The sequence below is a fragment of the Poecilia mexicana genome, unplaced genomic scaffold (assembly GCF_051168715.1).
Source record: "Poecilia mexicana isolate PSO_F unplaced genomic scaffold, ASM5116871v1 scaffold_13, whole genome shotgun sequence".
In the NCBI taxonomy this organism is placed as follows: domain Eukaryota; kingdom Metazoa; phylum Chordata; class Actinopteri; order Cyprinodontiformes; family Poeciliidae; genus Poecilia; species Poecilia mexicana.
In genome coordinates, this window is record NW_028263382.1 from 17,256,001 (window position 1) to 17,262,000 (window position 6,000).

Sequence of the window (6,000 nt, forward strand, 5' to 3'; positions counted from 1 at the left end):
CATAACAATGGAAACAAAAAGGGGAGAGAAGAGCCCATAAACAGATTTTAATGTGGGCAAAACCATGAGTGTGTCAATTTCTTATGTTGAGTGTTAAACGTTGCTCTCCTTTGTAAAAAGGACAAAACAAAAAACAAAAAAAAAAACCTACACATTGGGCTTTGGGACATTTTCTGCTATTTCATATGAAGCAAGAACCAAATTTCCCACGAATGTGGCAACAGCTAATCCATCATCCAATAGGAAGCAGCACAGGAGAAAAACAGACAGTGGATATATTTCTGATGTCACACATAAGATAAGCAAGCTTCAGAAAGATCAACTGTGAAATGACAGAGTAAACTTTTCATCTGCCATGCCAATGTTATGGAAGCTAATGATGGTTGGATTGGGCTAATAACCCGAAGAGTGAAATACACTGTTTCCCATTTTAATTCCCTCTAGTCAACTTAGATCAAGAATGTGATCATGGATGTCTGAATCTTTTGGGAAAATAGAATGAAATTTTCCAGGACTGATCGTGAGGTTCCCAAAGATTTAAAGCTTGGTCTCCTCTGGTCTGTAATCTGCTCTATGGTACACCCAAGAACATCTGCTCAACTCGCTTCGGTGACCTTTAGGAGTGTGCAAAGTTAAACAGAAAGAGATAAGAGGCTGTGCTAACCATTCTTTTGGCCTGAAAACAAACAAGATCTTTAATGAATCATAAGCAAAAAGTTGTAGCAGTTTAAATGGTTCAAATCTGGTCTCAACTTCAAGTATCTGAGGACAACTCCACTTTTCTCTGTCAAAGTACTGCAACAAATACAAACTTGCATCTTTTTTTTCTTTTTCAAATTCAAAAGTTAAATATTATCAATTCTAACCAAATGAAAGAATGTGCTAAAAAGAAGTAGTTTAGAATTTAATAAGAAGGATTACAAGATTGTTCTCCTAACCATTACCTGAATTTTGATCAACTCAAAACAATGCAAAAAAAAAAAAAATGGTACTTTTTGGTATGCTTATAGATCAAAACGTGTTCATTTCATGCACTACACTTTTTATACCATGGACTAAACTTTTTATAACCACACTTGGGCAAAATAATAAAAATGAGGCCCAGCTTTCTTTAATTTGGCAATGTTGACCTTCTGTTTTCCCATATGATCACAACGATCAGCCATACTGGAGAGGAATGTTCGCTAGACAGTTTAGCTAGCAGATTGCTCAGACAAAAGCAACATGAGTATTACTATGGAGTCTTGACATTACATCTTGTTCAAAGTGTAGCCTAAACTTCAGAAATAAAGAAATTCAGCTACCAATCACCGATATTAGCCCATTAACAGAAGGCAGTTTGTCACATGATTGTATTGCAGCCAATCAGAATTTGGATTTTTGTATCGTGAGCAAACTGATCACTTCACCATCTCACTTCAGTGCCCTCTGTTTTGTTCTCCCTCAGGTCAGAAGGAATGAAAAACTGTTCGGACAAAGATATTCTGAAAAAGGTGCCATCTGTACATCTACATGAGGGCCCTGCACCACCATCTGTGTGTTGACATCACACTCATCTCTGTCCTCCGCTGCGGCTTGGAAAGCAAGGACAGACAAGTGGGTGCCACCGTAACCAACGCTGCCATCTGAGCTCGCAATAAGCTTTCCCCTTAGTTCAAATTTGGCCATTTTAAACAGAATCATTCTAGGACGGTGCCATTATGACCCGTAGAGTATCAGGGAGGCAAAAAAGGGGAATCAACAGAAACAAAGTAGTTTTATGACACAGAAAACAAAAATGATGAGCTTTCTTTCAAAGGTAACTTGATCACTGACAAAATAACAACTCCCCCCAGTTTTATTGAGTGTGTACCTTTGAAATGAGTTCAAGTTGCAAACTAACAAAGCTGCCAAAGCAAAGCCTCCTGTGTTCTTCTGAGAGTAAAATTACCACCATTTAGCTAAGGAATGTTAACCAGTGCAAACAGGCTAAGGTAGAGAAACAGCAATATTATCAAGTCTCTGAACACAGGTTCCCATTTAACCAGTCGTCAGCAATCAAGTTTGCAACAGGATCTGCCTTTGGAAATAATAGGTTGAAGACGGAAGTGGATGCATCAAACTGGAGCTGCAGAGCTGTGACCTTCTCTGGGGTGGAGGGATGCAGACGTGCTGCTAAATGTCTACCAACTTTATGACAATCCAGAGCTGGAACAACTAGTCATCATTCCAAATGCAAGGGAATCTTTGTTTTTTGTATCGCATATAGTTAGGTATTTAAATCGTCATTTGAGTTGTTACCGTTTTGACACATCCACCAAATGGCCAGGCCAGCAGTGCTCTGCCATTTCACACAACTACTCTTTACCCATTTATTTAAATACTGAGAAACACGTTAATTTTCCAAGTTATGAAATCAATTTGATAAATAAATATTCAAATTATGTACATAGCTTAACTGAATGATTTTTCCAAATGTTCTAGTACTCTAGATTTGAACTGATTTTGATTCTGATCCTGATTTGGCCAATTTGATTCTTATAAAATGACAAATCATTACTAAACTAAACCATTAAAACAGCTGGTATGTACTGGATGAAACTCCTATGAGCAAAGCTGAAAGCCTCACATGCAAACCAAAAGTTGTGTTTCTTCATTAAAGCCAAGAGAAAGCACAGACATTTTAGTAGTATGCTTGGCGGTTTACATGGCACATTAACAACGCTCTTCAGTGTGGAAGTGGTTAGAGAGAGGAGGACTTTGTGTGCTACTTTCTGCATCACTGAGCTGCTAAGAATGACATCAAGGGAAAGGCAAAAGGTTAGCTAAATAAAAGAAAGCTGTATTTTATACATGACTGTGTTTGCTGTGCACTCAGGCTGCTGCTTTAAACAGGAAGTCTAACTTTACCAGGTCAAACAGAGTGCAGGAAAGTTGTTGGTTTGTTCAGTTTGAGCTTTCCCTGACAACCTCTGTCTGCCAGAGAAAACCCTGGATTTGACAATAGAAAAGTTAAGGTAGGTCCCAACATTGTTTAGGAAAAAAATAGGTTGGCAAATATTTAATATCAACAATATAACAGTAGCCAGTATCGGATGCTAAAAAGACAGTTTAAAATACCAATTCTGTAGTCATTTTGTTTTTTAACTTATGTTTTAAGATATGTTGGATTTGGCCAGCCAAAACTTTACAAAATCAGATATTAAGAACTAATCACAAAGCTCCTATTTTTTTGTTATGTCTTCATGTGGTGAATTGCGAACTTTGTTTTCTCAAAGTGTAATTTGTGCTTGTGTCCAATTATCAACCATCAGAAACATAACAGAGCCCAAAAACCTAGCAAACATCAATTGCAGAATCACAATTGATAAATTGTTGTGCAGTTTTGCATTTAAGCAAGTAGATAAACATGATTTCAAGGTTTATTAAGACATGAATTTTTGTCTACTTTCATCCAAAAAGTAAAACTAGAAATAAGTATGTACAAATAAAGTCATGTTTGTGGTGACCAGTGATTGACAAAGAGAGGATGACTTGACCCGGCAGCTTCAGAGTAGCCTGTAATAATAATTCTGACTCATTCGCCCTCTGGAGAACTTTGCACTTGTTTGACAGATCCGCCAGGTGCATTTCCACTGGTATATTAAGCCAACAAAGCAGAGTCCTGCATGTATTTATGAAAAATCATGTACACAGTTGTAGTTCCACTAGCTGGACATAAACATCAATTTTGGAATTCTAGGAATTCAGAAATTGAAATCAAGGTGTTTTAAAAGCAATTTGTTTTCCCTTTAAAGGGTTGCCTCAATTTTTACAGCACTTTCAAAGCAATTCCACATTTACTCTGCATCTCTAGATCATTTGCTAAGTGGCTCAGCTGTAACAGACTCAACATAAATGCACAGTGAAATGTTTACTTTCCCACATGGCATACATGATAAATGTCATGGCCTGGAAATATTATCATCATGCATCCTGCCCTCCAAATGTAATCCCCTCTAAGAGAATCACGTTCAGCTTAAATCAATAAGATATGTTCTGGGGGGGAGGGACCTTAAAAAAAAAAATAATAATAATATTCATCTTCCACTGCAACCCATTTGGTTAATTAACAGGTATTGTGGAAAATTATGTTAAAAAAAATAGAAAGAGGAACCTTGTGTCATAAATTTTGATCTGATCCCAACTAACCCTCTAAAGAAAACTCTCGACTAAACACATTTGAACCTCTAGAGAAGTCATTAATTACAGGCCTTCAGGATGATTTACAACGTATGATAAAGTTGCCATTCCGCTCAAGCTCTGCATGAAAACAAACAAGCCTTTGCTAATTTTGCTGAGGGCGTAGCAGTTAGAGAAGAGATGGGGTGGAGTGTTACTTCACAAATGGGAGTTTTAACGGTTTAGACGCTGGAGTGAAGGAGTCATGGGCTTATAAGAGGTTCTCCTGGTGTGATAACCTTAGGTGAAAATGAATGGTTCCACTGTTTTTATAGAGCAATTTAAAGCAAAAAAAAAAAAATCTGTATTAATTCAAAATAGAAAAAAATCAGAAATTATCCCTACCGGTGCTCAGATACTTTGACATTTACTACATTCATCTACAGGTGATTTTAATACACAGAATACAAAATAAACTACCTGCTTAATATGACTAGATTTCAATTGCAAATGTGCTTCTTGGCGACTGCAGTGTTAAAACAGTTACCATAACAAGCGCTCCTTTAGTTTTTACACTCCTGTTTTTGTGGAAGGGAAAAAAAACATAAAACTGTGGCGGGTTTTTTCCATCCAACTAATAGGCAATGTGCAGCAAAGGGTCAAAGCTGCATTATTCCAACTCTAATAATTTCTCTGAAAAGAAAAATGTTTTAACCCTGGAGTTGTGTCAAGAAAATAGTTACGGTTTTGCAATCCTAACCTATTAAAATCTTGGCACAGATGAAACTGGTAACCATTGCATACCTGGATCCAAGAACATTCTGTAACGTACTAACGCATAAACTAAATGTGTTCAACTCTGCAAAAGCTGTTTGCGGAAAACCATTTCATGATTGGCATCAACTTAAAAACAATGCGTTGCTCTTACTCTGTCTGAGGATTAAAGGAATAGCACCTCCAGAGGATACACCATTACGGATGTTTATCCATGTCGGCACCACTGAACTACAAGTCCTGCATTTGAAGCTTGTTATTGTTAGGTCAGGGTTAACAGTGTAAATATGACTGCGGTCTTTGAGGTTGAAACCTCCTGCTTAGACTTTCTTACTGACTGCAGTAGTAAAGTTACAGGAATGTTAGTCTGTGTTACCATGGTTATGAGGAATTTCCCTGAGCTACACACAGATGTCCACGCGATATATTGTTAAGAATATAAACCTGTGAAAGAGATAGCTTCAGTTAGCCCACACTCACCTGTCAGTCTGAGGGCACTTTCATTTGTTTTCTCTCCGTTCGGTAAAAGTTGAGCTCTCCGACAAGACAAGCCCAAACGGGGACACAGTTTGAGTCAGAGATACAGGCGCGGGGAAAACGGCAAAACGCTGACTGAGCTGAAGTTTTACAACGAAAGCAAAGGAGAAAACACCGAGCTGATTGAATGGTTATTGGACCAAGTTAAAAAACGTCCTGTTTTCAGCGTGACTGAGTCCTGCGTGTCTCTCACTCTGTGGGTTTGAGCAGGGTTACGTCCTGTCCTCCGCCTGAGTGGTTCACTGTACTGAAGGGTGGGAGGAGAGTGAGTCGGTCTATTTTATCTCCAGCCTGGTGTAATAGTGAGGGAGCGTCACCGTTGACTTTTTTCCAGCCCCTTCACGGCACGTGTAATTTACTCGATGATCAGACCACTGTGCAGCCACGCACGTTAAGTTGTTTAAGAAAACGGAAATATTGCTGTTTAGATTAGTTTAAACTCGCTTAAAAATAAATGTCCTGTTCATTTTCATCGCCAACACAATCCCCAAACAGACGAAGAAAACAAATAGAACGTCCTAAAGGTTGAAATAAGTTGACATGAGTTTG

The 6,000-nt window shown here is 38.2% G+C and overlaps 1 protein-coding gene across 3 annotated transcripts in view; it reads right to left on the bottom strand.

Moving 5' to 3' along the window:
- The window catches only part of gdpd5b (glycerophosphodiester phosphodiesterase domain containing 5b), a 34,031-nt gene extending 28,301 nt beyond the window's left edge, over positions 1-5,730 (bottom strand). For 2 of the 3 annotated variants that reach the window (XR_015765068.1, XM_015010630.2), the window contains exon 1: positions 5,395-5,730. The gene's annotated coding sequence lies outside the window, so the exon portion shown is untranslated. The remainder of the gene's footprint in view (positions 1-5,394) is intronic. The other variant, XR_015765069.1, reaches the window with a different exon arrangement.
- Positions 5,731-6,000: the final 270 nt, after the last annotated feature.